The sequence below is a fragment of the Equus caballus genome, chromosome 3 (assembly GCF_041296265.1).
Source record: "Equus caballus isolate H_3958 breed thoroughbred chromosome 3, TB-T2T, whole genome shotgun sequence".
Classification (NCBI taxonomy): domain Eukaryota; kingdom Metazoa; phylum Chordata; class Mammalia; order Perissodactyla; family Equidae; genus Equus; species Equus caballus.
Genome location: NC_091686.1, coordinates 34440173 through 34450265, shown reverse-complemented (window position 1 = coordinate 34450265; position 10093 = coordinate 34440173). Strand labels below are relative to the sequence as shown.

Sequence of the window (10093 nt, the reverse complement as noted above, 5' to 3'; positions counted from 1 at the left end):
AAAGCTTTTCCACCTTGTACCCTTTTGTTCCTGTTGAATTTTGAATCACGTGGACGTTTCACCCATTTACAAAAACAGTACTTTTTGGATTCACTTTTAGAAGTCCGCACGCTCTCTGGGACGCTGGCCCTGCTCTGAGTTTTGATCCAAGCCAGTGGACATTCGCTGTGCCGTGCGCATAAGATTCACGCACTCTCCCACAGGAGTTTTTTAGGTGTGCCCCCACTCTTTGCTGCCTGGCGTTCACCTGGATGTTGCCGAGTGTTCCAGATTTGCCCTGCAGAGCCCAGGACCCCGCCCATCTGAAGACAGGGATGCTGGCGTCCCTTCCTCTCTGGCCCTGGGACCCCCGCTCATAGGGAGCCACACGTGAGGCTCAGGGGTCCCCGACGTAGCAGACACAGGAGGGACGAGGAACTCTTGTCTCGGCAGACTCCCACGCTGGTGGGGAAGGTAGGGCAGCATCCGTGCGTTCACAGGACCTAGGGTCACTCAGCCTACCCGCTTCCTGCCTTCTGAGGGCTGGAGCCTCGAGTGCAAGCAGGGAGAGCACTTTAGGCACCAGATGCCTCTGAGACATCAGCAAGCCCGGACTCACGGCTTCCCTGAAGCCCGGACTCACGGATTCACTGAAGCCCAGATTCATTGATTCACTGAAGCCTGGATTCACTGATTCACTGAAGCCCAGATTCATTGATTCACTGAAGCCCAGATTCATGGATTCACTGAAGCCCAGACTCACTGATTCACTGAAGCCTGGACTCACTGATTCACTGAAGCCTGGACTCACTGATTCACTGAAGCCCAGATTCACTGATTCACTGAAGCCCAGACTCACTGATTCACTGAAGCCCGGACTCACTGATTCACTGAAGCCCAGATTCATTGATTCACTGAAGCCCAGATTCACTGATTCACTGAAGCCCAGATTCACTGATTCACTGAAGCCCAGATTCATGGATTCACTGAAGCCTGGACTCACGGATTCACTGAAGCCCAGATTCACTGATTCACTGAAGCCCAGATTCACTGATTCACTGAAGCCCAGATTCACTGACTCTGGGCCTCTGCTTCATCTTGACAAGGCGTCCTTGGGAGGAAGGGTCACAGGACCTCATGGGACCTAAGTACCACCCCAAGAGAAGGTTCTGAAGCCTGCGCTGGGTTTGCCTTTGGGGCTCCACACCCAGCAGCTCTGCCTCACTGCCTCGGGCAGTGGCATGGGCAGACTCCTCCACCCTCTCGCTGAGTGACTCTTGGCCATGACCGGGCTTGTGCTGGGATTTGACACCTGCCAGTGTGACAAAGGGAAGTGAAGGAGTCAGCCATGTCTCCAGGCTACAACGAGCTAGACACACAAACTGGGCAAGTCAGACAGCTGCACCGAGGTCATCAGGGCCCAGGCCTTCATTCTACAGGTGAAGAAACTGAGGCCCGGAGAGAAAGAGACTTGCAGTTCGGGTCAGCAGTGTGTGAACGGCAAACGTGGCACAGCTGTGCCGAGGCCGAGCCCCTGCTGGGGTTCTCCCTCCTTCATCAGGAAGAACGATCGCATCGTTTTCATCAGTGGTGCATTTTTGAATAGGTAGCAGAAACATGGTACAACTTTCTTTCTTTTTTTTTTCTTAAAACAATTTTTATATGTGTAAATAAAAATTATGGAGAACTTAGGATCCATAAAGTGACTCCGCTAATGCAAATTATGGGGGAAATTTGGATGAATTCAATGCAAAGAACTGATTAAAGCGCTAATTTGAAGTACACTAACGTCTCCCACAAATCACATTCCTCAATACATGCATCTTCAAAGAAAAGCTTCTGAGCCAGAACAATCTCACAGAATCATTAAGACAACATAAAATGAAGGAGTAAATGTTCCATATTCCAAATAATTTACTGAGGTTTCTTCAAGCCTCAGACTTTCAGTTTAAACTAATTTATGACTTAAAAAAAAAGAAATCACAGAAAAATGTTAGCTTTTCACTGGTCTACATATTAATTTAGTATGAAAATTTATTTTTTATTTTATTTTTTTAATGATGCAAGGCACTTTCTTATTTGAGCTTCATTTAGGGAAAAAAATAGTGCTACACTGGTTTATTATATTCTGTTTAGAACCATTTTGGACAAAGAAAAATATGGGCTAAGCAACTCTAAAAAGAACTAACAACATTTGGCTTTTAAGAATGCAAAAAAAAAGTCACATGAAAATCTAAAACTCCTTGTTTTTGAGCATCTGCTGTGACAAAACGAAACATCTTCCGTTGTTCATTGAACATTTTTTTCTCGATAGAATAAATTAGGAAGGTAATAGGAAAGGAAGCAATACGTGGATCATGTTAAAGTAAGGATAGTTGGCTAATGTGATTTAAAGCTTATTAATAAGGGATCAACAAGTTTAAGAAAAAGGTAATTATGCTATTGAATTATATTACAAAAGAAATGTGGTAGATTCCTGCATTTGTTAATGTTTCTGTAAGAGGCTCCTTCATAAAACTGAACTGTAAAGTTATTTTTAAAATGTAATATATAGAACAATGAATTTTTAGCAAACTTTAGGAAATTCTTGTTATAAATTACCCAGATTTTATAAACAAATCCCCCCTAACTTGCATTTTGCTTAAAGTAATAACTTTATATTATACAAATAAATTTCAAGTATGAAAAGTGCGTTATCGCAATAATACCTCTTTGCAAGTCCGAAATTCTTGGTTTATAATAAAAATGTAAGATGTAAAAACAAAAAGGAAAAGGAAAAAAGGGTAAAACCATCATTTGCCATCTATTGCAGAAATCCAACATCTTAAAATGTTGCTCCACAAGTTGCAGAGAAACATGTCTGGAAGCAACATATAATTGGAAAGAAACTGCTTGTGTTTTTACTGTTTTTCCATCATCATTGTCTCTAGTATTTTCTCCTTCCCAAATAGAGATTCACATCCTCTGTAATATTGCTCTTGAGTCAGCCGTTCTGTGCAGCCGCTGCTGGCATGTTTCCAAAATCTCTTCTTCATGTGTTCTCTTCAAACTGCCCGTGGTACCAGAACTAACAGATAATGACCTTTCTATCTGGAGTGGTGACATCATCTGTATTGTTAATTTTGCTAGGCAGATGGCTTCATATTCCTGAAGTTGATGGACAAATCCAGCATTAGGATTAATACAAAATCTTCTTTCTTGAACATAAGCAAATGCATCTCTCCTGGAGATCCCTGCATTTCCAGGGACAAGAACCTTTCCTCCAGTTTGTAAGCTCCCATCAATAAATTCTTTAGTCATGGGGAAAAAAACGTATTATATTTTCAACTGGATTATCTGCAATATCCAACACTAAATATCTAAATACTTGTTGAAAGTTTGGTTTCATGAAGTTTGCTTCAATATTTTGTCTTGTGCATATTATATGGGTTATTCCATGTTTCTGTAGGATAGGTAGCTCGGCGTCCTCTCGGCACAGGGGGAGCGCGGGGCACTCCAGCTTCACGTCCTCCATGGCCCCGTGGGCTGGGGGCGGCGGGAGGAAGGAGGACCCGTGGGCCGGAGGGCTGCCGGTGGGCAGCAGGCTTACAGCCAACACGGGCGGACCAACGGGTCCCGGCAGCTCCGGTGGCAGCCACAGCCGGGAAGACGCGGGCAGGGCGGCTGGCACCCGGCTGCCATGCTGCTGCCGTCTCCCTCCCGGGTCTCCAGGCCCCTCAGGCCACCCGGCTGCGGAACAGGCCGGTACAACTTTCAACAGGCTCACAGAACACGGGGCCCTGCTCAGCCCTGCTCCCCAGCTCCCTTCCCAGGGTCCTGGGGTCCGTGTGGCCTGTGCAGAAGGATGCAGAGCGCAGAGGGGCAATAACAAAATGATTGTTATGAACTTAAGCATGGGGCCAGACAAATTCCGTTCTAGGGTATAGACAGAAAGAACTAGAAATGCCGTCCCCTAGGAAGGCGGGAAGGAGCTGGAGGAGCCACTGCTGCCACTCTCCGTAAAGGGAAAGATGAGGCTGCACAAACCACCACTGGGGTATTTTGGTCCAGGGAAACATCCAGAACAGATTCATGGAAGGACAACGTGTGCAGGGATGATCACTGGCGCCAGTGGCTCTCTGCCTCTTTCTGGGGCAGGGGTAGCATGTGCTAGATTGGCAGATCCAGAGACGTGCAGCCGGCAGGCGACACACAGGCCACAGGAAGGCGTCTGGGAAGGTTTCACAGGTCCTTGTTCCCAGAAGACAGACAGACGGCTGCGGCATCATATGTTCAGGCTGGTGTGGCAGCCACAGGACTGTCCTCCCCCAGAGGAGCTGAAGAAGGAATTGTCCCTCTGGGGTGTTGCCTGGGGAGAGGACATGGTGTCTGTCCTGAGCAGCGTTTGTCCACTGTTTCCATCCTTGACTTAGGCAAACCTGAGTGAGGTGCCAGAAGCAAATATTTGAAGGACATAATGCAATGCCTATTGATTTGAGATGATGATTCAACTCCTTAAGTGTTCCCAGGGCCTTAAATGCACGTCCGCCCCCTGCCAACTTTTTCAACTTTTGTTGAACCACCCTCCCTCTGCTCCCCAGCCCACGATGGCCTTCTTTTAGTTGTGAGAATGTTCCATGCTTGGGATACACCCCAGGGCCTTTGCACATGCTACTTCCTCATTGAGCTGCTCTTTCCCTGCCTCCTTGCCTGCTAACTCCCATTCGCCTCCCTTCCTGCAGCCTGCATCGAGACTGCTCTCCCCCACGCAGAGCCCTCTCTCTGGGCACCAGGGAGTACAGTGGTACTTCTCCAGCACTTGAGGTTTATTGGGAAGTTGTGAATGGCCTATTGGCTTTCCTTGTCCTTGCTCATCCGTAAGAATATTTTGGATGCTGGAGATCCCTGGAGACATTTACGTGGAAGCCATAGAACAGGGGACGAGTAGTCCTCCCTGGATCAGACAGGGCTCTTTTATGTGGAACCCTGCCCACCACTCTGCAGCTAGGAGAATCCGAGCAAGTTGCTCCCTCCTTTAAGCCTCGGTCTTCCTACCTGCGGAGAAGTGGATGTGGTCAGAGGACCCACCCATCCCCTAGCTGGGTGAAGGTTGAGGGATGTGGCCTCCTCCCCTCCCCACAAGACACACCCATCGTCACTCTGGGATCTGCCTTCCCTTCCAGGGTCCCCGGGCCCACTGCCCACTCCGGGGGCACAGATTGGCACTGCCCTCTTCCAAGGGCCTGCGTCTTGAGCACAGGCACGTGGCTCAGTGAGACCCGGGGACGTTTGCTGGTGGCCTCTGGGGGAAGCCCCCAGAAGGGATGGTTTCCTTCCTCTGGAGGTGGCTGCCCCCAGCTGGCACCGACGCTGTCGGCCCAGATGCCCCATCAGGACTGGGCCTCGGCTTCCCTGGGTGGCTGCTTCCCCTCGAGCCACCCCACTATGCTGTCACATCACATCTCAGTGTCAGAGTGCCTCCCGGGAGCCCACCCAAGAGAGGCCACGCTGGCTATCACTCGAGACCTCAGGAGCACGGAAGGCTGTTTCTCTCCTCTGTCTTCACTGGAGTCTGTACCGCGGTGCACATCGGAAGTTGGGGGGGAGACCCAGGGGATGTGGGGCTGGTAAAACAGGGGTGTCGCATTCCAGCCCCAGGGTGCGGCAGGTCTCGGCTCTGGAGAGTCACGGCGCTCGGGCACCTCAGCCATTTCTGTCCGCTCTCCTTCCATTCTTTGGCTCCTTCCGAGGGAAAACCTGTCTCTCATCACCCGTGAGTTGTTCGGGACCATCGCTGGAAACCTTGCAGATGGCAGCCTGCTCCTCCCAGCGACCTGACACGTTGATCCTGAGGGCGCCTGCAGCACGGAGGGGATCAGCAATTCTTCTAAGAGGATCCGAACTCTCTGACCCCAACCATCTGGACCAGTTTAATCCTGCCCTGCACATAGATTTCAGAACTCCGCAGGCGGCAAAAATTGCATTGGGATTAAATCCCCCTGGATCCCCGTGTTTCTCAGTGCCCTCTCCTCTCCCATCCCTTTTCCTGCAAATGATGCTCGTTGCTTTTGGCGATGAGAACGTGAGGCATCCAGTATGGACACGGAGTTCTGAATTTTCCTACCCTGCTGGGGAGGGGCCGGGGATGAGTTCAGCCCTCTGGAAATGGTTAGGCAGCACTTGCTAGAGCCTGGGGCTCAGCAAGTCCCCCCCGGGTGTGCATCCACCTGAGGGGCGTGTGCACACACACCAGGGGCGTGTGCAAGAATGTTTCCAGGAGCTCCGGTCACAGTACCCCAAACCGGGAACTGCCCAGGTGTGCACAAATCGTAGAAAGGAGGACTCGTGGTGCGGTCACACGCCAGGACAATGAGCAGTGATGAGGATGATGAACTAGCTGTGCGTGGCCCGGCGGAGGAGTCCCACTGAGCCAGTGTTGGGTGAGAGAAGCCTGCAGCAAGGCCGCCGCTGTATGCTCACGTTCCCAGGGAGCTCGGAACCTGGGGAGCATCAGTGGGGCTCCACCGCAGGCGGGAGTGGTGCCTCGTATGAGTGTTCTGGGGCTGCCGCAACCAACAACCCCAAACTGGGGGGCTTACACATCAGAAAGTTCTCCCCCCACAGTTCCAGAGGCCAGAATCTGAAATCCAGGTGTGGCAGGGCCGCGCTCCCTCTGGAGGCTCCAGGGGAGGGTCCTCCCTGCCTCTTCCAGCTCCTGGGGGCTCCAGGCATCCCTGGGGGCTCCAGGCATCCCTGGGCTGGTGGCCGCCCCCCTCCATCTCTGCCTCCATCTTCACACAGCCTCCTCTCCTCTGTGTACCTGGGTCCCAATCTCCCTCTCCCTGTAAGGACGCCAGTCATTGGATCTAGGGCCTAACTTACTCCAGCATGACTTCATTTTGTCTTGGTTACATCCGCAAAGACCCTATTTCCACGCAAGGTCCCATTCTGAGGTTTCAAGTGGATGTGGATTTGGCGGGGGGATGCTGTTCCACCCTCGCCTGCCTGAAGGAAGATGTTATGGGCCAAGTCCCGAGAGGCCTTCTGCGTCCCCCTGGTTGTGTTCTGGTCCTGGTTCTGTAGCAGGGGCCCCTGTGAAAATTCTTCAAGCTGTGGACACTTTGGACCTGATCACCTTAGTATACTGAATAGGGTCGCAGGAAATCAAACTCAAAGGAAATACAAATCTGCTCAATCCACAAATACTTCCTCAGAGTCCTGGGGCTGCTGTACCAAATGACCACAAACCTGGCGGCTTGAACACAAACTTAGCATCTGCGGTCTGGAGGCCAGACGCCCAACACGGGTCTCCCCGGGCTAAAATCAAGATGCCTGTGGAGCTGGTTCCTTCTGGAGGCTCTGGATAGGACCCATTGCTTTGCCTTTTCCAGCTTCTAGAGGAGCCTACATCCCTTGGCTTGTGGCTCCTCCCTCCATCTTCAAAGCCAGCAACATGGATCTTCTTTCCTGTCTCACCTCCTGCCTCCCTCTCGTGGGATCCTGTGATGACATTGGACCCAGCTGGGTCATCCAGGATCATCTCTCATCTCGGGATCCTGAACTTAATCCCATCTGCCAGGCCCCTTGTGCTCTGTAGCCTATCGGATTCACAGGCTCTGGGGATTAGGGTGATTAAGTGGGGGCCTCTGGGGGCTGTGATCCTGCCGACCTCTTATTCACCCTGAGGCTGGAGAGAGAGAAAGCAGTCTGGACGGGTGAGCTGCACCTGAGCCAAACCCATCCCCCGACTCTGTCCTCACCCCTGATCCTTGAGTGAGTGTTGGGGTGAGGATGAAGGATGCCGAGTTAGATGGAAAGGGCGGTGCCCCCAGGGGCTTTAAGAGCTGGACGCAGCGTGGCGCTTGGTGACGATTGCAAAACAGATTCAAACGTTCCATGCAGCTGGGAGTTCTGGTTAGATGCCTGCATGGCTCTGCAGCCTCGGAGAGTAGGATCCTTCGAAAGGAGAGGTAGAGTGGGGTGCCCTTCAAGGTCTCAAGTTCTAGAAAACTCTGGCCCAGTGACTTCCACACCAAGATGGCTCAAGCTGGGCCTTCATCAGGGACTCAGTGTTTCCCACCCTAACAAACATCTGGTAGCTGCTCTCAGGTTGCAGAGGGAGACGCCAAGGTGGCTGTGGCATGGGGACCCCTGGCAAGGAGACACTCTTTTCAGCACCTTGGGCCCAACAGGTTGAGCTTTTCTCCAGGAAGCGAATTCCTCTTGGACTCATCTGGTGTTTTCCTTATGTTTTCCCAGCTCGTTCATCACCTGGTTTCTGCTGGTTCTTGCTCTAAAGGTCCCAGTGAAATAGTGGCTGATGCATTGCTTTCTCGTCCCTCGAAGCCTTCCCATGGGTGATTAGTCAGCATGGCCCTGCTGCCCGGCGGGCACACACAGGGCCGGAGAGCAGCCTCTGCAGGAACTTGTAGGACATCTGCCTGCTCCCGGGCGGGGATGAGGGACGCCCTGGTGATGTTGGCACATGAGGCTCAGGCGTTGATGAAATCTCTGAGTTTGGATTCAAGCAATGTTTAAATGATCCCTGTGTGAAGATAATGTGATATTTCACTGACAGTGAGAACATTCAGCATTATTGCACTCATAAATAAATCTCTTTATTGGAGCGGGGCCTGGGACACGTCTTGACCCAGTTTGTCTGGGCCTTCCCCTCAGCACGGTGGTGGGGAAAGCTGGCCTGGTGGAAAATGCCAGCAAATCACTCCGTTATAAACAGACTCTTTTCTTGAGAAGGGAGCCCCAGAGGAGTGGCATTGTTCCTCCTGTGCAACAGGCCCTCCAGGGAGAAGCTCGGGGCAGACAAACCGTTGCCCACTAAACAGTGTGCTCCTACCAGGAGTTACGTCCAGGGTTTTCTTAGGCGATCAGGCCGATCACTAAGACCACCTGAAGTGCTTTTTCTGCTCTCAGTGAACAGAGCACATAGGTTCCAAGGTCTCTGCGGAAGTGTCCTGGGGCCACCATAACAGAGGACCACAAATGGGGACTTACACAACAGAAGTTTATCCTCTCTGGTTCTGGAGGCAGAAGCCTGACATCCAGGTGGCAGGAAGCCACACGCCCTCTGGAGGCCCTTAGGAGAAGGTCCTCCCTGCCACTCTCAGCCAGGGCTCTGGCGGCCCTTGGCTTGCGGCCACATCCCCCCAACATCTGCCCCTTCCTCACCTGGCCTCTCCCCTGTGTCTCTGTGTCTCCCTCTGTGGTCCTGGTTCTTATCAGGACATTGCTGCTTCTTGTCGCATTTAACAAATGCCCAAATAGACCAGGTTCCCGGTGGTCTGCCCCTCCCCGAAACCCCCCACTCTCCGTCCTTCTTCCCCATCCTGTGAGCTCCCAGCAGGTGCCAGCAGAGCAGGTTGGCCCGGGCTTTGCTCTGCCCCAAATCTGCCTGCGCCTGCCACCTCCTGGTTATTCGTCATACATCACATGTTCAGCGAGGCCTTTCCAGACCTCGGTCTAATCCCGCCAAATCGTCCTCACTGCCTTTATCACCAAGCGAGATTACCTTGTCTAGGAGGTTTCCTTGTTTCGTCTCTGGAATAACCACCGGAACGCAGGGCTCTGTCAAAGGAGGGAGCCGCTCCTCTGTTTCTGCATTTGCTCCCCGCGCTGGGAGGGCGTCCATGCAGGTGGCTGCGGGGCGGATGGACCCAGCTTTCTCCAGCAACACAAGAGTTCTAGCGTGATTCAAAGTTACACCACTGGGTTCTGAGCCTGGGGTTAGCCCCTGATGACACAGGGGCCCGTCCAGTCACACCCGTCACTCTGTCCTGATTTGAATCAAGCCCAGATGCCCGGCACCTGTAAGAACCACTTCCCCTTCTGGGGAGCTTCCTCTCCGAGGACTCATACCATGAGGACATGGCGATCCTTTGCTGTCACCAGGCCAGGCAGAGCTGAGGGCTCCACTCGGAGAAGAAGGCCTGTCTCCAGGGACCCTCCAGGCTGCCGGACCGTGGTGGGAGTCACCTTCGGCAGCACAGCTGCTTCGAGAACCTGGCGGTGGAGGAGACAGTTGGCCCATCCTGACTCCACCCAGGGGTGGGCTATGGCTGCCCCCTTCCCTCAGGGCCATCAGGCCCAGCCTGGCTCATGACTCTGCCCGTCCAGGTAC

General features: G+C 52.4%; 1 pseudogene; it reads right to left on the bottom strand.

Annotated features, from left to right (window-relative positions):
- Positions 1-1606: 1606 nt before the first annotated feature.
- Positions 1607-9642, bottom strand: LOC138923406 (serine/threonine/tyrosine-interacting protein pseudogene; annotated as a pseudogene).
- Positions 9643-10093: the final 451 nt, after the last annotated feature.